Below are 24,704 nucleotides of genomic sequence, written 5' to 3' on the forward strand. Positions count from 1 at the left end.
CGAGGCCGCCACTTGTGCTGAGACTGCCGTCTGGGTAGAGAGGTCTGGATTCGTATGGGATCGCGAGGCCGCCATTTGTGATACTGTCGTATGGGCAGAGAGGTCTGGATTCGTATGGGAGCGCGAGGCCGCCGATTGTGCTGAGACTGCCGTCTGGGTAGAGAGGTCTGGATTCGTATGGGATCGCGAGGCCGCCACTTGTGATACTGTCGTATGGGCAGAGAGGTCTGGATTCGTATGGGATCGCGAGGCCGCCGATTGTGCTGAGACTGCCGTCTGGGTAGAGAGGTCTGGATTCGTATGGGATCGCGAGGCCGCCACTTGTGCTGAGACTGCCGTCTGGGTAGAGAGGTCTGGATTCGTATGGGATCGCGAGGCCGCCATTTGTGATACTGTCGTATGGGCAGAGAGGTCTGGATTCGTATGGGAGCGCGAGGCCGCCGATTGTGCTGAGACTGCCGTCTGGGTAGAGAGGTCTGGATTCGTATGGGATCGCGAGGCCGCCACTTGTGATACTGTCGTATGGGCAGAGAGGTCTGGATTCGTATGGGATCGCGAGGCCGCCGATTGTGCTGAGACTGCCGTCTGGGTAGAGAGGTCTGGATTCGTATGGGATCGCGAGGCCGCCACTTGTAATACTGTCGTATGGGCAGAGAGGTCTGGATTCGTATGGGATCGCGAGGCCGCCGATTGTGCTGAGACTACCGTCTGGGTAGAGAGGTCTGGATTCGTATGGGATCGCGAGGCCGCCACTTGTGATACTGTCGTATGGGCAGAGAGGTCTGGATTCATATGGGATCGCGAGGCCGCCGATTGTGCTGAGACTGCCGTCTGGGTAGAGAGGTCTGGATTCGTATGGGATCGCGAGGCCGCCACTTGTGATACTGTCGTATGGGCAGAGAGGTCTGGATTCGTATGGGATCGCGAGGCCGCCGACTGTGCTGAGACTGCCGTCTGGGTAGAGAGGTCTGGATCCGTATGGGATCGCGAGGCCGCCGATTATAAGAGGTCTTGGTATGTATAGTAGGAATTCCCTGTCCTTAGGTGATAGATATATGTGGTTGCACTATTGTAAATAGGTTCTAGGGAGGGGGTAACGTTCTGGCTGGGTTAGTGAGGCTCTGATGAGCGGGTTCTATCTGATCCGAAAACCCAAGCAGAACAGGTGGTGACCAACGAGACCACCATGAAGGCCATCCCAGATGCTGTCATTAGCCTTCAAGGCTCCCTGAAAGAGATGATGCACAGGGTTAAGGTCCTAGAGATGAGTGCTGAGGACAGCGAGGGGCACTCAAGGAGGAACAACCTCCGCATAATAGGCGTTCCGGAACGGGAGGAGGGGGCTGATGCGGTCCAGTACCTGGAGAGATGGCTGAAAGCTGAGGTGGCCCCGGAGGGTCTCTCCCCCTTTTATGCACTGGAGCGGGCTCACAGGGTCCCGGCTCGCGCGCCTGGACCTGGGGCTCCGCCCCGTCCATTTGTGGTGCGGCTGTTACATTACCGGGATCGAGACTTTCTTCTACAGAGGGCCCGCGAGAAGCAGAACCTACAGATCGGGAACAGCAAGGTGATGATATTCCCGGACTATACTAGGGAGGTGCAGCGTCAGAGATCCTCCTTTCTGGCGGTTAAACGGAAACTGCGCCAGCTTCATCTTCCCTATGCAATGTTGTTCCTGGCCCTCCTTAGGGTAACCTCTGGGGACAAGACGCACTTCTTCCTCACCCCGCAGGCCGCCTGGGACTGGCTGGACACCCGAGGTGGCGTTGGGCCACGCTCGCCACCTCTGAACTCGCCCCGGCGGCGGTTGTCCCCTGTTTCTCCCCCGCAGAGGCCCCTTTCTGCTGCCGACCGCCGGCGAGAACCAGACAGGGCGGTCCTGGCAGTGGCGACCATTAGCCGTGGGATTGGTGATCCGGCTGACGCTGCAACAGACCGCGAGAGGGACAGATCTGTGAGCTCGGGGGTGAGTAGTGTCCTGGGGCTCTCTGATGTCGAGCTTCCGGATGTCACTCCACAGACGGCGGATGAGGTGTTTGGCTAGGTTGCTGACCGGTCTCTTGGCGGGAAGCTGGTGGGCAGCCCTCTGTGGGTCCTGATCCCGGTGGCCTAATTCTTATCTGATGGGGGGGCTTGCCTATATCATGGGGCTCGGTAGGATGGCTTAGTGTTGGCGGGGGGAGTCGGGGGGGGTTCTGGGGACATCGGGAGTGGGACACGTGCCTCCACCTTTTCTTAGCTTCAAGCATGACTGCCTTAGTTTGGATGGGGACCTGTTTTTGTGTGCCTGTCCTGGGGTGTGGGAGTTGGGTAGGGTTTAGTGATTGGGACAAGAGTGGGGGGGTCAGACATGTCGCTCAGGGGATTCATTGCGATCAATATATTGAGTCAGGATCATGGGTACCTCCGTAGGCATAAAAATAATGACTTGGAATGTCAGGGGGCTGCATACGATGAACAGACGGCACAAAGTGCATGCCTATCTGACGGGGAGGGGAGTCCAAATAGCCTTACTCCAGGAAACTCACTTGACTAAGACTGAAGGGGCTGCACTACAGCGCCGATGGAGGGGTCAGGTATTCCACACTACGTACTCGGCCTTTGCGCGAGGGACATTCTTTTGGGTGCGAGCGGGGGTTCCCTTCCAATGTGTACGACAGATCATTGACCCTGAGGGGCGCTTTGTGGTAGTTATGGGGCATCTGGATGGCCGGGATATCACTCTGGCAAGTATATACGCTCCTAATGTAGATCAGCCGACCTTCTTTACTCAGCTGTCTCAGAAGCTGGCACGGGTCCGTGCTGTTGGGGGGGATTTTAATTGTGTCACTGACGTGACCCTGGATCGGTCTCATCCTCCCCTCCCTGACGCCTCCACGCATAGAATAGCAGAAGCTCGTCGTACCTGGCAGCGGCACTGGGGCCTGATAGACACTTGGAGAGCGCATCACCCAGGGGAGCGGGACTATTCTTATTTCTCGGCTCTACATGAGCTACATGTTAGGCTGGACTCCATCCTCTGTTCCCCAGATGTGCATGGCGGCTTCACCCTGAGTGAATATTTAGCCAGGACGATATCAGATCATAATCCCCTACTGGTATCCCTGAATTGGCTGCGAGCTCGGTCCGCTATTCCCAGTTGGCACCTTAGGCCGGAGACGTTGGAAGACCAGGTCTTCCGCACTACAATAGGCACTGCCATCAAGGAGTACTTCCAGACCAACACTAACACGACCGCTAGCATTCATAATGAGTGGGATTCTTTTAAAGTAGTGATAAGAGGTTGTTGTATAGGAGAAGCGGTCGGGGTCCGCAGAACCCTGTTGCAGGAGGTTCAGAGGGCAGAACAACAACTCCGGGATGCGGAAAGGGAGAGACCTGAATGGGTGGAGGGACAGGAGGGGCTTATGGCGGCCAAGGAAGGTCTGGCGACCCACTTAGAACGCCTGCGATGTTTTGATTATTGGGCGGACGCGGTGCGGGTGCACGCTGAGAGAGACAAATCTGGGGCCCTACTGGCGTGGCTGCGGGATGGAGATGGGGCAGTGCACTATGAGCAGCAGGCTATTAAGGGCCAGTTTCTAGAATATTATACCGCCCTCGCTCAAAGTCAATTAGACCCCCGGGTGTTGGAGGAGGATGATTTCCTGGATATTGAACTCCCTTAGGTTGAGGCGGGAGACGCGGAGAAACTGGGTCGTGACGTGGAACTGGAGGAGATCCGGGGAGCAATAAAGCGGATGGCCAGGAATAAAACCCCCGGCATGGACGGTCTCCCTATAGAGTTTTATGCCTCATTTGTAGACCAGTTGGTCCCCCGCTTATTAGCTCTCTACAACAGGTCGAGGCGGGAGGGCTACCTGCCTCACACAACCAGAGAGGCAATAATTGTACCACTTCTCAAGCCGGACAAACCGGAGTGGGATCGCGCCGCTTATCGCCCCCTCGCAATGCTTAATCTTGACTACAAGATTTTGAGCAGTATCCTGGCCGGCCGTCTTCTGACCCATATGTCCACACTGGTCCATCCGGATCAGGCCGGGTTTATTCCTTCCCGGAACACGGCCATGAATGTTCGCCGCATATGTCAATTGTTACACAATTCAGTGCACTTCGGGGAAGAGACGTGTATTTTATCGATTGACATGGAGAAGGCATTCGATAGCTTGGATTGGCCGTATTTGTTCCGAGTTCTTCGGTCTGGGCGAGAGATTTGTGGATTGGACGAGGATATTATACTACCTCTCGACTGCCAGGGTTCGCACGGGGGGGTGATTTCAGAGGCCTGCAATGTGGGCAGGGGGACGAGGCAGGGATGTCCACTGTCTCCCCTCCTGTTTGCGCTGACAATGGAGCCCCTGGCGGTGCATGCCTGTTTGGGACGATATTTCCGGGGATTGGACGGGGGGGGCCAGGTTCATCGCATCGCTCTGTACGCGGACGATCTCCTAATGTTCCTCGCCAATGCTGGTGAGGAGCTGCAGGGGGCCTGAGAATTGTTGGGCAGACTGGGCCGGGTGGCGGGCCTCAAGGTCAACTGGAATAAGACGTGCCTTTTCCCTATCCGGGGTGGTAGAGGGGCACCTCCAGGTGTGAGGTGGGAAGGCAGCTGCCTGACTTACCTGGGAGCCTGGATCTATCATGAACCCTCTGACCTACTAGAAGGGAATATCGTAAGGGTGTTGCGAACCACTAGGAGCAACTTTGAATTCTGGGGGACCCTTCCCCTTTCAGTGGCAGGGAGGGTGGCGTTGTTAAAGATGGTCACCCTACCGCGTCTTTTGTATTATTTTGGCTCCCTTCCCCTGTGGATACCGCGAAAATATTTCACCCAGCTCAATACTATGACCTCTGGGTTTTTATGGGGATCTGGGAGGCGCAGAGTGGCGCTTTCTACCATGCAGCGCCCCAGGCGTGAGGCGGGATTTGCAGTCCCCGACTTTGAGGCCTATTACCATGCTGCCCAATTTCAATGGTTTACTAAATGGATGGCCAGGGGGCTGCGCCTGGGGGAGGACCCTGGGGGCGTGGGCCCGGACCTGTGCCAGCTCTCTCGGACGCTTCTCCAGCTTCCCCTGCGGGAGCGGGAGACTCCGAGGGAGCTGTGGGTGATGCGACAGTGCTGGAATCAGGCGAGCAGAAGGGCCAAGATGGGTCCTCCGTACGCCCCGGAGATCCCGTTGCGGGTCTGCGAAGTTCAGCCACATGGGGGGGATTGGCAGTGACTGCGAAGTTGGGAGGAAATGGGGGTCTCCACTATTGGGGACCTCTATGGGGATGGCGTGCTTTTGCCTTACCAGGACCTCTTGGAGCGGTTCGAACTACCCCGCCAGGACTTTCTTTTACATGCTGCTGTGATGGCAGCTATCCGGGAGCACTGGAAGAGGGGAATGGAGGAGCCCCCGACCTCTCTCCCCTGTCAATATGTGGTATATGCAGCGGGGACGATTAAAGCGGTAACCTGCCTATACAGGCGTCTTACTCAGGAGCTTAGGTCCCCATTGTAGAGGCTACGGACCAAATGGGAGGCGGACCTTGGGATGCCTATTGAGGAGAGACCGTGGGATGACCTGATCGCGCGGGCGTGGAAATGCTCTAGAAATGCGAGATTTCAGCTGATACAATTTTATGTCTTCCATAGGGCGTACCTCACCCGCACAAAATCAACTAATTCTTCGGTTCCTGCACTGCCTGTCCCCGCTGCCAATTAGAAAATGCCACGATTTTGCATATGTTTTGGGAGTGCCCATTGTTACATGAGTTATTGGGGGGAGGTAACGGCCAAGCTAGGCGACATAACGGATAGGAGCATTGATCAGACCCCGGTTTTTTGCTTACTTCACTGGTTTCCCCACACTGCCCGCAACAAGGTGACCAGTAAATTTATTGACTTGGGACTAGTCCTAGCTAAGCGAGAAATCACCAGTCATTGGAAAGCGGCCACGGCGCCTAATGTTGCGCGATGGCTGCGAGAATTTACAAAGTGGGCTTATTGCGAGGGGACTCTCAGACCTCAAATGGCTCGAAAAGCTGATAATGACAAAATGCTGACTGCAGCCAGAGCGTGGGTGGCATTGGTGGACCTGCTTAAGACACCGGCAGCTGACACTGACTGATCTCCTTCACAACAACACTAGTACACAGGCATGGCTGTACCGCCCTTCCTGAGCGGGTGGCAGGGTTGGAGGGTGGCAGGTATTGAGTGGTAACTTTCATTCGTTCGTCCCCTGACAGCGCGCTACCAGTGGTCCGATCAGCGGGGCTCATCGTCAATACTGAAAGATAGCGAATGGAGCGGCATGTCTGACAGTGGGGGGGGGGAGTTGGAGGGATTGGGGGTGGGCAGAGGGTGTTTTGTTCACTTGTTATCTATTGCGGAGGCGTACAGCGAGGCCTTGTAGAACACTTTTGAACTGGATCCTCCGGAAGGGGCTATAGGCGTGCCTAACCAGACGCTGCCGACGATGTGCGGGTTTGAAGGACCAAGGGGGGGAATAGGGGTAAGAGGAGCGATGCTCCTTCCAGGTGCCTTAGATACTGTATGTGCAGGATGAGATCTCAGCATTGGGGGCTTAAGGAACGACCCTGTCTTATGTTGTGGAGGGTAGAGGGTCATCGATGCAACAGTAGTTGTTTGGGAGGCCTTGACAGGAACTCTAGCGAATGTGACCTATTAAGGCACGGCCTATCTCGCATAAGTTATTGTTGTGCTTACTGTCATGTCGAAATAAAACTGCAATAAAGTTTGTTTAAAAAAAAAAAAAAAAGGAAGAATGGACCAGTTCCTTCTCCATTTCAGATGATATTGACCTTATCGAAGCCTTGGAACTTAAAACACAAACGGAAGAGGATATTCATGCAAATAAGCAAGGGAAAATTCCAGTAGTCGGCCCGTCTCCGAAAAGGAAAATTGGGGAGGAAGGTGGGGGTTGCCTCCACACCTATAAAACTCTCACCCAGTCTGGACCAACAGGAGGAAACAAACGACAGAAATGTCCAACCCCCAGAAAGACGAAAACCCCTGTCACCCCCAATTACGATTTCATCAGTCAGTGGAATTGACTCAATATCGGGGATTTTGACGCAATCTATCGATACAGCCACATGGAGCGAATCGCTGCTAAGAACACTACAGCAAGCAATAGATGTCCTAAATTTTCAATCTGATAAATTAGATGTCCAGGTTGACTTAATGAACCTAATCGCAGTCCACATAGCAGGAATAAATACAAACCTAGATACAATTACAGCACAAATCACAAAAGGAAATAAAAAAGACGTACAAGCCAAAAATCAATTGTTAAATCTAAATTGTGGATGTGGTCAGATAATAGACAAACTGGCATCCTTCCCTCAAATACTGACAGAACTTTTACAGGTCGTCCAATCACCTGGAAGTATGGACAGTACGCCCACAACAGAACAAATGGACAACAAACAAGGTATATTAGGTCAAGCAAAGAAGACGGGTGACTCAACGCATGATGATAGTATAAAAACAAAGGAAGTCAAGGAAATAGGCGGCCAGGTAACAAGCAAAGTGCAAACAAAATAACTTCCATACACAGCTCATCAGTTGCTCAAACAAAAAGACAGCACAAGCGAGCTCGGAAAGCCAGGCACAGCGCCAGCAAACAAGCTGCCCAGAAAAAAAGACAAATCTATCCAATATTCACACAACAGTCAAAAAACAACATCAACAATCAAAGTAAGAACACATCAAAAACAGACTTGTGCAGCCCAGGATTAAACATGCACGACCGCACGGTCAGCCCCAGCATATCCCCGCAAAGTAAATCTATGTCATCCGAAATAGAAAACAGGAAAACACTGAGCCACCTAAGCATGGGAATAAAAACAACAAATCACGCTAAGGCAAATACAGAAACCACGAAAACGAGGTTCGAACTCAAAATCGTAACTAAAAAACAAGAAGGAGAAATTAAATCAATGGATTCACAAGTCTTATTTCCTAATCCAGAAACAAAAAACATAGAGCAAGTAGTCATAAGTTCAAAAATAAGGAAACTAGAAGCTCAGATATCAAATCAGCAAATCAGGGTATCATCACCAATAGCAAAAATGCCAGGACTGCAAACGGAAATGGACAGAAGTATCAGTAACCAAATAAAAATAACCCTGGACAAATAGAGCAGGGTTTTAAATGACTAATTAAAATGCAAACCACAAAGGAAAATGCATGGCAAAGCATAAGCCAAAAAACAGTAAAAACAGAACGTGAAATAATCGGTGAGGGAAAATCAAAATCAAATACTTCCTCACAGGAAAGGGCCTTTGAAGACAACATGGGCCAAAACGGAAATAAGGCCTGTAAACCTTTTTTGGGAAAAATGAGAACAAATCAAAATCAGAACCAACAAAGTGATTCCGTGGAGTTTTGCCAAAAACTAATTTTTGTGCCAGAATATCCAACCAAAGGCAGATTGGATATTTTAAATAGGAGGAATCTAACGAGGCTGATCAAAGAGATACCAAAATGAAGAAATATTACATCAGCAGACCTCTTGGCCGTAGAATTCCTACAAATGGAAAAAGGAACAGAAACAGAGGCAACCCGCACAACATGATCTTCAAATGAAATAACAGCACTGATATACTCAACAAGAGCGGCCTTTGAAGTATGGGGTATAACGGTAAAGTGTTCGAAACGCATTAAATACCCGTACCCGTTATTATATAAAGAGGCATACCAAACCACCGCAATATACAAAAGACCAACATCATGTTGAGGGGGTGAGAAGCACCACCCTGAAACCACAATTAAGTCAGGAAAAAAGTTCGAACAAACTCAGCCCAAGCCCCCAACAATCCAAACTACAGACAGAAGAAAATCAAGATTGATCTTGGGTTCCCCAATTCTTGAGCCAACACCGACCCTGAGGAAAACAAAAATGCTCGAAGGGAACAGTTCATAGTGGTCCAATCGATTTTACATAACGAGGAAACAATACAAATCTTTTCTTGGAACACCCATGGTTTCATAGAAAGGGGTCAAGACCGGGAGACAGTATCCCTCTTGGGAAGATTTGACATAATCCTATTACAAGAAACATGGAATCTAACATCAAGATCTATTCTCGGATACGAAGAACATCATTTCCTGGCTGTCAATATATTTTACAGTAAAACAGGACTGGAAATCAGAAGAAATGGACTTGGGAGAAAATTGGATACAGGCCATAAAATTGGAATGCAAGCGACCCTCACATACAAACCCATGGCAGTTACTGATTTTAAATATATATATCCATCCTGATAAGAAGAAAAGGGAAATATTGTTGTGTCTGATAAAGACATTGCAAGCAACACACCAAAATTATGAGGTGATTATCGCAGGTTATTTTAACTACAATTTATTAAGGGATAATCTGAACAAGAGAGAGCACCAAACGGAGTCCGAAGTAAACAAATTTAAGTGAGAACTGGAAACCCTAGATTTTACCATACTGAACGGAAATACAAAGGGGGATCAACCAGCTGGCATTACATTTTTTGTGGAAAGAAACAATCCACCACAGATTATACTATTATCAGTAAGGAACTCTTGCACCTAGTTGACTCCTTTTGCATTAATACCCGTCCGGAGAGCGACCATCTCCCTCAAGAAACGGCACTACATATAAACCTGCTTCATAAAAAGAACACAGCAGCCTTAGCTAAAATGCCAGAAACACACTATCAAAGGTGACCAAAGTGGCATGGGACAAACATCAAACAAATAATGGATACCCTGCATAAATATGTAGAAAACATCGGGTCACTGAGTGCCCATTTATTAGAACAAGATTTGGAGAACCTAGGAAAGACCTTGTTAAACAAATTTTGAGTAATTCCAGCATGCCAATTGACCCATGGCGCCAGAAATGAACAATGGTACAATATGCAGCTGCGCGACCTGAAGAGGAAAATTGCAAAGGAGGTTAGAACCAAGGCCGTAGCAGCAAGAATGGGAATAGTTATGGACAATAGTAAGATCATAGAAATGAGAAAGGAATACAAGGATAAGTGCAGGGAGGCAAAAAAGGTGCATATTGAAAATCTTTGGGAGAAATTGCGCTGGGCAAGTAAATTGCCAAATAGTAGTGAATTCTGGGGGATAATAAATAACCTAAAAAAAGGAATAGGAACGCACCAAAATGCGGGAATAAGCGAGTCAGCATGGACACAACATATCGACAAATTGTATAATAACACACAAAATGGTACACACACGTGGGCAGAAACAGGCTTGAATCTATTGAAGGACGCAAAGCAAAATGGAATTTCAATCAGCCGCCCCAAACAGACAAAAGTACAATTGGAAGGAGACCCACTGAAACCCAATATTCACGACTTAAATATCCTAATAACAACTAAACAACTAAAAGTAGTGATAAAAAAATTGAAAACTGAAGATGCAGCAGGGCCAAACGGTCTCCCAAATGCACGTTTTAAGCAAGATCCTGATTTTTGGGCCAATTACCTCACACCACTTTTTAACCACCTATATCGCGAATAAGATGCCAAATTCCTGGAGAGGGAACCTATTTCATCCAATCTATAAAAACAGAAGTCGCACTGAGCCTGGAAATTACTGGCTCATTGCCTTGATTGACGTTGAGGCAAAACTTTTCGCATCATGTATTTTACAACAATTACAGGCGTGGACGGAGGAAAAGAGAATAATCCCGAAATAGGCATGGTATGGGCACCATCAGGAACTTGGAAACATTGATGATACTAATAGAAAAAGCAACAAGCAAAAAAGCTGGACTATTTGCATGTTACAACAACCTAAAATCAGCCTTTGACAGAGTGCCACAAGATCGTCTTTGGATGAAATTGAAAGCATGGGGATTACCACAAAAACGAAGTGACATCATAATAGCCCTATATAGTGAAACCGGGGCTAGGGTGAAGCTTGGAGATGGCAGCAGAATATCTTCCAATATAAACATAAACAACGGACTAAAACAAGGGTGCGTCCTATCACCGAGTCTATTTAATCTATATCTAGCCGATCTAAACAACCACCTGTTAAAAGTAAATGGCCATCCTCCCAAACGAGCCAATTCAGTTCCTGCAATACGCGGACAATATAGTGGTTGTGAGCCAAACCCCAATTGGGTTGCAAAGAGTTATCAACAAACTTAAAGATTACTTCGATCGACTAGGGTTGGGATTGAATAAGAAGAAAACAAAGGTGGTGCGTCTAGCAGACACCAGGCCTGGTAAATATAAATGGGACGCAAAGGGAAATAGAGGAAATCAGTTCATATCAATACCTGGGCATCAAACTGGGCCGAAGCATGTCCTTTATGGATCAGAAAACAGATATAAAAGCAAAAGACCACTCATTAATTTTCGCTTACAAACTGTGCTGCCCCTCCCACAGGCACCTCCTGAAAATAATGGCAGCACAACTACTTCCCACACTAGCATATGGCCTAGAAATATGGCACGGTCAGGAAATTGATATTTTAAATGAGCTGCAGATAAAAGTATACAAAGCAGTTTTTAACCTTCCCGAAGCCACGTCACCAGCACAGATACCTTTGGAATTCAGCCTTCAGAATCAGGAATACCAAAGAAAATCTATCTTCGCAAAATTGTGTTGGAAATTCCGAGCGTCAGAATCCGGATCTCTGAATAACCTATGCTGGGCTGAAATAAAGGCCCAGTTTGATCATAAATCACCAAACACATGGGGTATATACCTGAGTACAGCCCTGAAAGCATTAGACATTCAAAAGGTTTGGGGCTGTAAGATGGAAAGAACAGCATTCAACAAAGTGTGCAATGCCACGGCAAAGAAATTATCTTTTTTGGAAGACTAAACAAGATTGACTAAACGTCGACATGCCTAGTCGGTAATAAATTCATATACAAAGCTCAAACCGCAAGCTTATTTAGCAGCACATTTTCGACTTACATTAAAAAAGAGGTTTATGCTGTGCCGACTAGGAGATCATAACTCGAAGGACTTGTTACCAACCTGGAAAGGCAAATATCATGCCGAAAATTGTCGCTTATGTGGATACCACACAGAATCGATATGCCATCTGATGTGCGTCTGTCCTACAGTAAAAGACGAAAGAAGGAAGTCCTTAAAAGTGATCTTAAATGAATTAAACATCCGCACCTGCAGGCAGGCTGTAACTTGCTGGATGGGGGGCTCATCAAACATTTTAATTTGTCGCGGGGTAAAGTTCTTCACACTGATCGACAATCTTCTACTAAAAGCGGACATGAAATAAATAATTGAGGTTGACACAGGACTGGAAACTTTGTAAAAAATGCAAAAAATGTTAACAATGCATTACACTTTTGGAAATACTATTCTTTTAAATTTGACTGTGTTTTTTAAAATTATTATTTATTGTGTGCTTTATGGTTGTAAAATACCAAATAAAGGCCTTTTTTGACTAACTGACTGACTGAATTGAAAAACCATACTAGCATTTGGCACATATATATATTTTTATAGACAACATAAGCTCTACTGAACTTGTAGATTGGTTGCTAAGGGTCTAGCACAATCCTTTCTCCAATATTAGGAAGTTTAGGTTCCACTAGGGTAGGTATGTGCAACACCACACTACACCTAGTCACCATGTCTTTAGTTGGGGATCTCAGTGCACCCCGTCTGCTAAGTACGGTGGTTTGAAGTTCCAGGAACTAAGGACCCGGTGTAGCCTTAGAAGGATGAAGGCAGGTAACAATCCCACTGCAAAGCTCCTCTTAGAGTTACTTCACCAGGATGACAAGAATCTTGATAGGGTAGAAGAACAAGAAAATGTGGATGGGGATGCTCCAGAAGAGAGGGCACCAAGGGGTTCCCCCTAGTGACCTCAATTCAGAGTATGGCCAAGAGGAGTCTGGATACTCCACATTGGCAAACACTGATCCCGCAGGGAGTAGTGCAGATGGTACAGAGGGTGTCCCCTTTATTCCTTCTGTGAGGGTTCAGAGTAGACAGAGGAGGTATAGGTCCCCGTCTGCCAAATCCAATGCTTCAGACAATTCCATTGGGATCTCCATCTCTAGCAAGAAGGAGGACTCCTTGGAATGGGAATACCACCTGATCAAACTTGAGAGAGTTGGACTCAGGCAAGATCATTTGGCCCATGACAAGGAGACCCTGGAAGTATAGATAGCTAGGAAGAAACTAGGACTAGAGTTCCATGGTGGCAGCAATAGTGTACCTAGATTCATCAGGGAAACATCTTTTTACACTAGGAACCCGAGCAGGATAGTCCCTCCTTACCAAGAGGAGAATGATCTCCATAAATAATTCACTGACTTGGAGAGGGCCTGTAAAGCTCAGAAGGTCCCTCTGTGGCAATGGGCAGCTATCCTGTGGCTCTCCTTTGCTAACAAAGGTAGAGATAAGCTCCTCACTGTTAGAGAAGAGGATGCTAACAATTATTCAGTCCTGAAGAGTGCACTCATAGATGGGGTTGGCTTAACCACTGAGTAATACAGGATTAAGTTCAGAGATAGTCAGAAGGCACACACCAAGGACTGGGTAGATTTCATTGACAGTGCTATTAAGGCTCTGGAAGGCTGGCTTCATGGAAGCTAGTTACAGGACTATGAGGGATTGTACAATTTGTTGATGATGGATCACATCCTTAAGAACTGTCAGAACCAACTAATGCACCAGTGCCTGGTGGACTCTGATCTGACCTCTCCCCAAGACTTGGGAAAGAAGGCAGACAAAAGGGTCCACACAAGGATCAAGCAGAAAAACCATGGTGGTGGAAGTTACAAGAAGAAGCAAGATTCTTCTAAACCCCAGGAGAAAGCTAGGGAGAAGGGCAAAGACAAAAAGGAGTCTTCTCAAGGTCTCCAAAAACCTGCATCTGGGAGTGAGTCCTAAAACTCCAAGAAGGGTAAAAAGAAACCTTGGTGTTATTTATGTAAAGTAAAGACCCATTGGACAAGAGATGCTGATTGAACATACTACCACTGCCCCTAAGGCAACCCCCCCCCCAGCACATGTACAAGTGGTAGTACAGCAAGCAAGGGGTTAGTAGGGTTAACCTTGGGTTTCAAGGTGGGTTCTGGCCTAGTCAGAACTCCAGCTCAGGCTGTTCTTGTCTTGATACCTTACTGGTAAGTCCCACTAACTTGGGAAAGTACAGACAACAGCCTTTAATCAATGGAAAGGAAGCTTTGACTTACAGGGATACAGGGGCGAGTGTCACAATGGTGACAGAGAAACTTGTGTCCCCTGAACAGATCATACTTGGACAGACGTACCAAGTAACCAATGCTAGCAATGTCAGGACTGATCATTCCTTGGCAATTGTGAATCCCAGCTGGGGAGAGGTAAGTGGCCCACAAAGAGTTGTGGTATCTCTAGATCTACATGTGGATTGTCTGTTGGACAATGATCTAGAAACTTTAGCCTGGTCTAAAGTAGAGTTCAGGACTCCTGCAGAGGTGATGGGCATCCCTGCCAGTGCAGTTGCTGTCCCCAGGACTCAGGCCAAACATCTCAGCACTGAAGGAGCACTGGATCCTGAAAGAATGGACCAGATTGCTCCTAAGAGAAGGAGCAGGAAGGGTAAGGAATTATCCTCCTCTCAAACTCCCAGTTAGGATCAGTCTCCTGAATGAGATGATCTCAGTCCCTGTGAAGAAACTGTCCCAGAGGAACTTCAGCCTGAACAGGCAGAGTTCTTGGGGGCAGGGGGCCCTTCCAGGGCAGACTTGAGTTTAGAGCAGCAATCCTGCCCCTCTCTTGAACAGCTCAGACGGCAAGCTGCTGCTGAGGAAGCAGGGAATGTCAGTGGGTCCCATAGAATATATTGGGAAGATGGGCTCCAGTTTTCTGGAGCAAGAGACCCAAGCCTGGTGCTACCAGGAGGTTAGTAATACCCTAGAAGTTCAGAGGTTTGTGTCTCTCCCTGGCACCTGACATTCCCCTTGCAGGACATCTTGGACATTGCAAGACTTGGGACAAGATTGTCCCTCATTTTCACGGGCCCCATATGTCAGAAGACACCAAGAGTTTTGTTGCTCCTGTGTCACTTGCCAAGCCAGTGGCAAGTCAGGTGGTACTACAAAGGCCCCCTTAATTCTACTCCCAGTTTTGGGGGTTCCCTTTGAGAGGGTAGGGATTGACATTGTTGGTCCCTTGAACCCTCCAACTGCATCTGGACACAGTTACATCCTGGTGGTGGTGGACCATGCCACTAGGTATCCAGAGGCTAGTCCCCTTAGAACCACTACACTCCTGTGGTGGCCAGGGCCCCCCTGGGAATCTTTTCCAGGGTGGACTTCCCTAAGGAGGTCTTAACAGACAGAGGTACCAACTTCATGTCTAGTGATATTACCACAATGTGAAAAGAGTGTGGAGTAAACTATAGGTTTACCACACCCTACCATCCACAGTGCAATGGGCTTGTTAAAAGGTGATCATGGGACTCCCAGATAATCTCAGGCGAAAATGGGATGTCTTACTACCCTGCCTTCTCTTAGCCTACAGAGAGGCTCCACAGAAGTGTTGTGTTTCGATTTAGATGCCCGTACATAGGTTTCCCTGAATCGTGTCCTTATATAGGCACAATTCGCATTGCCCTTATGTAGGCATAGAATCCCAGTCCTTATTTAGGCATTAGCCATGCTATCCAAATACAGGCATGGTCACCTACATCGTCCATCCCACGTCACAACGAGTTCTTAGAAACCAGAACCCCAAAGCCATCGGGACTTTCCCTAGCTAGGATTACTGATTTCTCCAAGAACTCATCTATTATGCATGAACTACTATTCCATAGGAGCTCATTCATGACGTCTTCCTCTGCCCGACTTTACGTCAATGCTAGCATTCCTAAATACCTTCCAGGTATAAATATACCTTCCCTTACCATGGCACGGCATGGCTCGGCTACACAGCTCGATACGGCTCGCCACGGCAAGTTCGGAAGGAATTTGAGTTCCTGCCTGACGCACTGACCAGAGGCTGTCATCCCTGCTCGCAGAGAATCCAGCTTCCAGTGTTCTGATTCCCTTTGCGGGGTGTTGGAGTTTGAGATTCGGAAAGAGATTCCCACCTCTCTCATTCAAAGGTATGGAGCTGACTAGAACCTAAAGGGACTCTTGGCATATAAACTGAGAATATACCATACTATAGAAAACAGCACCTACTTTTTACCTTGTAGTACACGTAGGTTAGGTACACTGGGGTAGAACTATTTAGAAGCATCAGACGAGTATTCACTTTTTAGCCTGTGTTATTTATGTATGTATATATGAATATATGTCATAGCTAAAAGACAATGCTATTGCAGTATTATTTCTTCTTACTGCTTACGCTGTGCGTATTATATCTTGCTTACTGTCTAATGATTGTAACAGCTCATATCTCTTACACAAGAAACAAGACTGTTCAATAAATCCTTTAATTGAAACACCCGTCTATCTATTTCTGTGTAACTCTGGAGAAACTAAGCATGCACAATTGACTGAGTGAAACTGTTATCTATTGTTTCCACGGTTCTGAGACACGTTCCAATTCTAAGGGAAACAAAGTTGTCATGTTTATGTGGTTGTCAGAAACTACTCGCTTCTTGTTTATTCGAGAAGTTTCTAGTGACCTCTGAGTTAGCTGGCACACAAAGTAATTAAGTTTAATGTACTCGATAGAGGCATATTGACCTCAGTCCTATGCCATAACTGTAGTGTTTATTATTCCAATGCGCAAAGCCTATAAGGGAAATAGGAACTACACTACATGGCGTCCAATGTTTGGTAAGGCACTAATTTAATGCTAGATACTGAAGTAACTCAGCCATGCTTTTCTCAGAGACTCCTACTCATAATTCTCCATAAGACATCTGGAGTGGGTAGGGTTAATCCTATGTATTAGCTGTTTGGTTTGTTCAATGTTGAAGGATACAGAGTTCCAAAATATTGTGCACCTTATCTTTGTTTCCTTGAAACTTGTTCTACATTTTTCATTAAACAATGTCCACTAACAAGGATGTTGTAGACGCGGCTGAACAAGTTGCAAGAGGTTTTAATCTTACAAGGTTAAATGAAACCGATGTGGGTGTTATACACATCCCTCCAAACTTAAGGAGAGCCATCACTCTAAAACTTATAAAACATGGCCTAACACCCAAAGGTGGTAGAGCAGTTTTTGTGATAGAGGCACATGAATCTTTTCAGACAGAGGTATTCTATTCATGGATTACATTCCCAGAATCAAATCCAGGAACACGTGCTTCATTTCTATAAAGAAGATGAACCACCTGAGGAATATATTCCCTTCGAGGATATTGAAATTCCAATCACATACCAGGAGCATAATCTCTGGTTTAAAGGCGCCCTAAAACATCACATTACCAGGCTCGGTCCACTAGGTAGACCAGGAGCAACATGGCCGATTTTAGCCGGCTAAACACCTCATCCTGACATCGAAGAGATGTCAGACGATGAATTACTCACTCAACTCAAAGAGTAAATACAAATTTACATAGACAGTTAGTCCAATATGTCATGCGGACTTTCACAGTCCAACCACCATTAACCATTCCAAATCCAACCCCTCATCAGGGCAATACACTAAAAATTACACCACAGACTTTACACGCAGTCATGGGTAAAAATGCCCACAAAACGTGAACAAATTCCATTCTGGATAGCTCAAAAAATTACTCAAATTTAAGTATTTCCTAATACTAGCCCTTATGAGAAACACAGAATCCTAACAATCTGTCTACCAATGGGGATCACACCACATCTGGAAGACTGCACCACTTGGGGCACAGTCTTTGCTGCCATCTCTACTAAAACACATGGTGTTCCGTCTATTGCGGTAATACCTGATGTCCTGAAACAAATTCAAAATGAATACGGGGCAGTGCCTGCTCTGAATTTAGGTATGAAATTACTAAAAAAAACTTCGACCAGGTCTCAACAATAATATTATCTAATATTAAAGGGGAGGCAGCATCAGTGGCGATCCGCCAACGCTTAAGGGAATTTGATGTAACAGAACATCAACAAGAACTACCCAGAATAATAGAAAAATCCTATGAAGAGTTAGGCCGAGATAGTTTGGGTGGGAAACCAGTTAAACCCTAACTGTCTGAAGGTCCTGAGAAAGACTCAATTAAACACAATCCTACATCTTCTAAAAAAAAGTGGCAAAATAATAAACAACATTCAAAAGAGAAACGTTCTCAATCCTGAGGTAGGTCTCCTCAAAAGGAGCCCTCTGAACGGAGGTATAACCTCAGGAATAGGGTATAATTTGAAAAAACCTGACAGGTATCAAGATACTGATACATGTTCCTCTCGTACCTTTCAGATATCGTCACAGACATCCAAAAGAAGAGGACGGTCAGATCACAAAGAAGAACGTGTGAAGTCCAAAGACGATCAACACGTTCAGAAACACAAACCAAAACCTCAATTCACTAAGAAGGTAGCAGGTCTGAAGATCAGACTGCCGAAAATCCTGAGAACACAACTCAAGAACGGAGAATGGGCTCAGACAATGCTGGACAGTGCAGCAGAAGTAACAATAGCTCGCCAGAACCTGAAGGAACTTCTGGAGTCAGTGGACTTGAATGAGTACATAACAGTAGAGACACCAGGGTTAGTACTCCGCAAAGGTTATATGAAATAACACTCCTGATGGAGGGAGACATACCAAGGAAAGTGAAAGTTCTCTTTTGGGAGAAGCTTTCAAGGGGTTATGATATACTTCTAGCAGAACAGGACTGGCCAGCAGAATTTGTCAGGGAGTGCCCACATGGCGAAGACATCATTATGCCAGCCTTCTCCAACCATGTTCTAATACATTTCAAATATACTTATGCCAGGAAATGTGCAGTAGCTCCGGCCCTAGCATTATACAAAAATCATGTAGGATGGGATGAGGACTCACCTCACCACAAAATCCAATTAAAATGTCAACCTACTGCACAAAGGTAGTACCCAATTAAGCAAGAAGCTAAAAAACAGGTTAGGGAGATCTTAGATCAACTTGAATACCAAGGGGTGATTGAAACATGCACCTCATCGATGAACAATCCTTTGTTTTCTGTTTCCAAACCAGACAATACATATCGTCTAGTTTTGGATTACAGACACCTGCCCATTTGTTCTAAAACATTTGCAATGCAAAATGCACACAATACAGCATTAATGAATAACATTGTGCGTAAAAAATATAAAACCATATTAGACATTTCAAATGGTTTCTTTTGTCAAAACATAGCACCTGAAAGTAGGTACTTGACAGCTTTCTCAATAATGGGGACCCAGCGTCACTTCTGTCGACTCCCACAAGGGTTCAAGAATAGCCCGGGGTTATTCTCAGCAAGAGTAACAGAGTTACTACAAATTTATGGAGACGAGGCATTGTCATATGTCGATGATATCTATCTGACAGACGATGACTTGGATAGGCACTTGAACAGGGTAAATACCATTATACTGGGCTTTGCCTCTGAAGGCTACGAATTCAATTTAAAAAAATCAAGAATTGCCCCTCTCAATGTCCTTTTCCTAGGATATGAGCTTTCAAGTGAAGGAAAAAGCCTGGCAGCTAACTTTTAGGAAAAGTGTGCGCTGCTCCAACCTCCAAAAACGCTGAAAAACTTAGTCGATTCTAGGTTTCCTAAATTTTGGAAGAACTTACATTCTAAATCACGCAGAAAGGGTTAAACCTCTCTACGAATTAATCAAACCTGATTTCAAAAACGAAAATTGGACACAGGAACACACAGATATCCTGCGTTCACTTCAAGCTGATATGTTAGCAACAAATCACTTACAAACAATTGTAAATACACGCAATTTAGTGATCCGAATAATTTCGGGTCAATGCGGATTCACATACTTAACTTTTAATGAAGGTGAAAAAGTATCAATTGCATACAAATCACATTTGTATACACAAGCGGAAATGCGATTCACTGCGACAGAAAAAATTCTGACAGCAGTTCAAACCGCAGTAGCAAAAGAAAGAGCTCAAGCACAGGGGAAACGCGTTATTGTCGTGACTCCAGTACCAGCCTTTGAGGCGGTTACAAAAGCGAGCATTCCAAATGGAAAAGCTTTACATCTAAGATGGATACAATGGGTTAATTCTCTTGCTGCAACAGATGTTGAATATGTTTTTGATCCTTATTTAAAAAAACAAGCATTCCTGCAATACGAACAGAAATGTCCTCTGCCTATTGAGATTCTCCCTCTTGATCAGTATGAATTTATAATTTATACTGACGGATCAGCACAACCCGCTACAGAAAGTAAGCAAGCTTACAGTGCAGCGTGTGCAATCGTTAAAGGTCGCATGCGTGATGGTAAATTCAGACCAATGGTCACAAAAACACAATCTCTAGGAGACTGTACAGCTCAGCAAGCTGAACTACTAGCATTCAAATTGGCACTTGAAAATACGGATCGCGAATTCCCCACATTTATAGTGTGCGATTCTTTTTACTGTGTTCAATCAAATAATGAATATTTACAGAATTGGCTTCAAAATGGTTTCAAGATGCAAAAGGTGGTACAATCAAGCATAAAACGCTTTGGGAACAAGTAATTCAGTTGCGAAACGGACTACAAAACACTCACGTGATACACACGCTGAGTCATCAATGTGATGGCGTTCACGTTGCAGGGAATTCATTGGCTTACGAAGCCGCAAAGGGGGCTGTGCAAAAGGCTTCTGTAGCTGCGATCACTCGTTCAAAAACGAAAATAGACAGTGAGATATTGTTGGCTATCAATTCTTCAAGCAAAAGCAGTGGTGCAGCGTTACCTAATAAAATACCACTCAAATACTCGTATATAATTGATGCGAACAACATTCCGTTTGCTCGAATCCCTGGAGTGTGGGATAGAGTAATTCCAAACATGGAACACAGAGTAGCTTTGATTTATGAAGCACTTCTGCTAGAGGGTCTGTCACATCAGGGGATCTCTAAAACAATATTAACATTAAAAGAGATGTACTGGTGGCCTGGAATGAATATACTGATTCACATCTTCATCAATAACTGCATAGACTGCAGTAGAGATCGCAGTGCAGAATGCCACCAGGCACCAGGCTGCGAAGTAACCTGCCCAGTATAGACACAATTGTTAGACAGCATTAGACTATCTACGTACAGGCGTCTTCTTGGACAAATGCAATCCCACAAACAGTAAGTCAAGGTTCCTATGGATGTGGCCTCAGCGCTCGGCTGACGCTCAAACTGTTATAAAAAGATTTGCGAGTCTTTATCGGCACATACGCAATAGGCACACTACATTCTGACCAGGGCCCTGCGTTTAGCTCTCGGGCTTACAAATAAGCCATGGCCAGTTTGGGTGTTGTATTACGGTACTCCTCTCCATTCCACCCTTAGGGAAATTCGGTTGTGGAAAGGAAAAATCGGGACATAAAGTCGTCTATAACAGCTAGAGTATTCGGTTCAGGTGATGGGTGGGTTAAACATCTTTATGGGGTCCAACGCTCATTAAAGAATTTGCCAAGAAGTTCTCTGGGGGGCTCACTCCATAGGAGATCCTATTTGGGACAAGAATGTGGGTTTCTGATCTCAAATGTAAAGGCACAGTGGTGGAATATAAACCATTTGATATCAAAGATCGTTTGGCTGCTTTACAGGACTTAAATGAACTAAGATCGAAACAAAGCAATGTGTTCCTGAAGCCAACCACCACTGGGGAAAATCCAGCCCTCCCAGCAAGGCCTGTCTGGATCCCAAAGCTTGGGGATCTAGTCAGAGAGAAGATCACGCACAAGAAGGAATTTGAATTCGGGCCTTCTTACAGACAACCAATACCTGTCCTAGCCATACATGGAACAAGAAGAGTACTTCTGCTGGTAAGAAGGAGAAAAGATGTGTGTCCATCGACCTCTTCAAACCACACAATGTGGCACATACTAAGCAGTAGGCCATGTGGACTCCGACCAAGTAGCAGACGCACTCCTCTAGCTACTATCCAAGAGGTTTAGACTGAAAGACTCATCACCATCGAGAATTCAGCAGTAAGAGATGAAGGACTAAGCAACAATGCTATGGAACTCATTCCTCTTGAAACCCAAATAACAGTTTGTCCTGATACACCTGTCTACAGCAACGTAGCAAGTGATCCACTGGTTCCAGCGATTTCAACAAATCCTGATGCAATTTCAACCATTGACAGAACTGCCTCTGGCTATTTCATTAACTTTGATACGTTTTCTGAAGATCCAAGCGAACTAGAAACGACGCCAGCCAAAAGAACTTTCAAAGAGCAAGTACAAGACTTCTTTCGTCACATGAAAAAGACTTATCTGGTTTCACCATAGATTGAACTACGGATTATTTCTGGAATATTTTTCCTTTTGCTTTGGCTAGCTTTAGTGATGACTCTGAGCATGCTGATAAATGGAAGATATATTCACTTGGACACAGAAAGTAAAATTGTGAACTTACTTTTGAAACCACACAAATCATCCCATCGTGACGCAAGAGACTTGTCAGCAGTGAACATCACAGCAGTATTTGTATTTGTATTTGTAATTGAATTTGTAGGGCGCGCAGCTACCCACAAGGGGTCTCCCGGCGCCAATAGATTCAAAGATTACCCATCGCAGTTGTTAAAGAGAGAAGAGCCAGGTTTTAAGGTCTTTGCGGAATTTCAGAAGAGATGGTTCAAGTTTCAATGTGACCGGAAGAGAGTTCCACAGTCTGGGGGCGACGTAAGAAAAGGAGCAGCCGCCCATTCTCGAAAGTTTGAAATGGGGAATCACAAAGTTGCCCTGAGCTGAAGATCTAAGGGTGCGGGATGGAAAGTATGGTTGAACCAGGGCCTTAAGATAGCCTGGGGCCCGCCCTTGCTTGATTTTATGCAGAAAACAGAGGGCCTTGAATTTAATCCGGTTTGTAATGCGGAGCCAGTGAAGGTCTCTAAGAAAAGGAGAGATTGAAGATCTCCACGGGACCTTACAAAGGAGGCGAGCCGCTGAATTCTGTACCAGCTGAAGTCTCCGCTGGAGCTCCTGGGTGATGCCAAGGTAGAGCACATTACCGTAGTCCAGGCGAGAGGTGACTAAAGCCTGGACCACCTGGCGTCTTGATCCTACTGGGAGCATCCACAAGATTTTGCGCAGCCACCCCAGAATGGAGAAGCAGGTGGCCGCTACCTTAGCCACCTGGTGTCGCATGGAGAGTGATTCGTCCATAACAAATCCAAGATTGCGAACCTGAGTCACTGGAAGAGGCAATGGGCCCATTTCTGTCGGCCAAAGTGAAGGGCCCCAGAGGTGCTTTTGCTTGCCCAGGATTAGCACCTCTGTTTTATCTCCATTCAATTTCAGGAGATTCGCCTGCATCCACTCTGCAACTCGACTAAGTCCTAGTTTAAGAGCAGAAGGGGAGTTAGCAGCGGCCGATGAAAGGGAAAAAAGAATCTGAGTGTCATCGGCGTATGAGTAAAGGGAAAGACCAGAGTCTTCCACGATGGTGGCTAGGGGTCTCACGTAGATATTAAAAAGCAGAGGGCTAAGTGAGGACCCCTGCGGAACACCATACGCAGATCAACGAACAGAGGAGGAAGAACCGGACGAGACAACCTGGAAGGTGTGATGGTCTAGAAAAGAGGCCAGCCAGTCGAGAGCATATCCGGACGCCCCCGCAGTTCTCAGGGCTCTCAGAAGGATAGGATGTGAGACCGTGTCAAATGCGGCGCTTAAATCTAAAAGAATAAGCGCCGCGGTCTCGCCATGATCAAGATGGATACGAAGGTTCTCCGTAACCCCCAAAAGGGTTGTTTCAGTGGAAAACTGGGAGCGGAAACCTGATTGGGATGGATGTAGGAAATCAGTGGTCTCCACGTGAGATGTAAGATGTAAGTTGATATGCCGCTCCAGGATCTTTGAGAACATGGGCAGCAAAGAAATAGGCCGGAAGTTGGCAAGCGTTTTGGGATCTGCACCAGGTTTTTTTTAAAGTGGCACTACCAGAGCCCTTTTCCATTCATCCGGGACTATGGATTCCTGCAATGAGGAGTTAAGGAGCTCTTGAATAATTAGTAGAGCATCAGGAGAAAGTTGTCGAAGGATGCTCAAAGGAATAGGGTCCAGAGGAGAGCCTGAGTTGACTTTAGTTAGACAGGCATGCAGCGAATTGGAATCTAGCAGAGGCCATTCGGAGATCAATATGTCCTGGGGTGGTGGGCTCGATAAGGTCCAGGTGGAGGAGTCAGACAGGGGTATAGGGGAAGCTCGAGACAGAGCATTGTAGATAGTTTCGACTTTAGATATAAAAAAGTCAGCAATTTCATTGCATTCCGCTTCCCCTAACGCGGGTGGAGTGGGGACAGTATTTGAGCCAACTAACTTCTTGACCGTAGAGAAGAGGGCTTTCGGTCGATTTGGCCTTTTCAATCGACTGTGAGACAAACAGTGCTTTTGCTTTTCGACAGGCTTGATGGTATTGCCTGAGTGCTACACGGTAGATTGATTTGTCATTTTGGGCGTAGGATTTTCGCCACAGCCTCTCCAAATGTTTACATTTGGATTTAGTAACTTTTAAGGCATCTGTGAACCAAGGGGCGGGGGCGAGATGCGGGGTAGATGGCCTAAGACGTGGTGGCAGGTGGTGGTCAATATTGGATGTTAGCCAGTGCGATACTTCCTGAGCCAAAGCAGTGCACCCAAGGTTGATATCGGGGCAACTGGCCGC

The sequence above is a fragment of the Triturus cristatus genome, chromosome 4_2 (genome assembly GCF_964204655.1).
Source record: "Triturus cristatus chromosome 4_2, aTriCri1.1, whole genome shotgun sequence".
In the NCBI taxonomy this organism is placed as follows: Eukaryota; Metazoa; Chordata; class Amphibia; order Caudata; family Salamandridae; genus Triturus; species Triturus cristatus.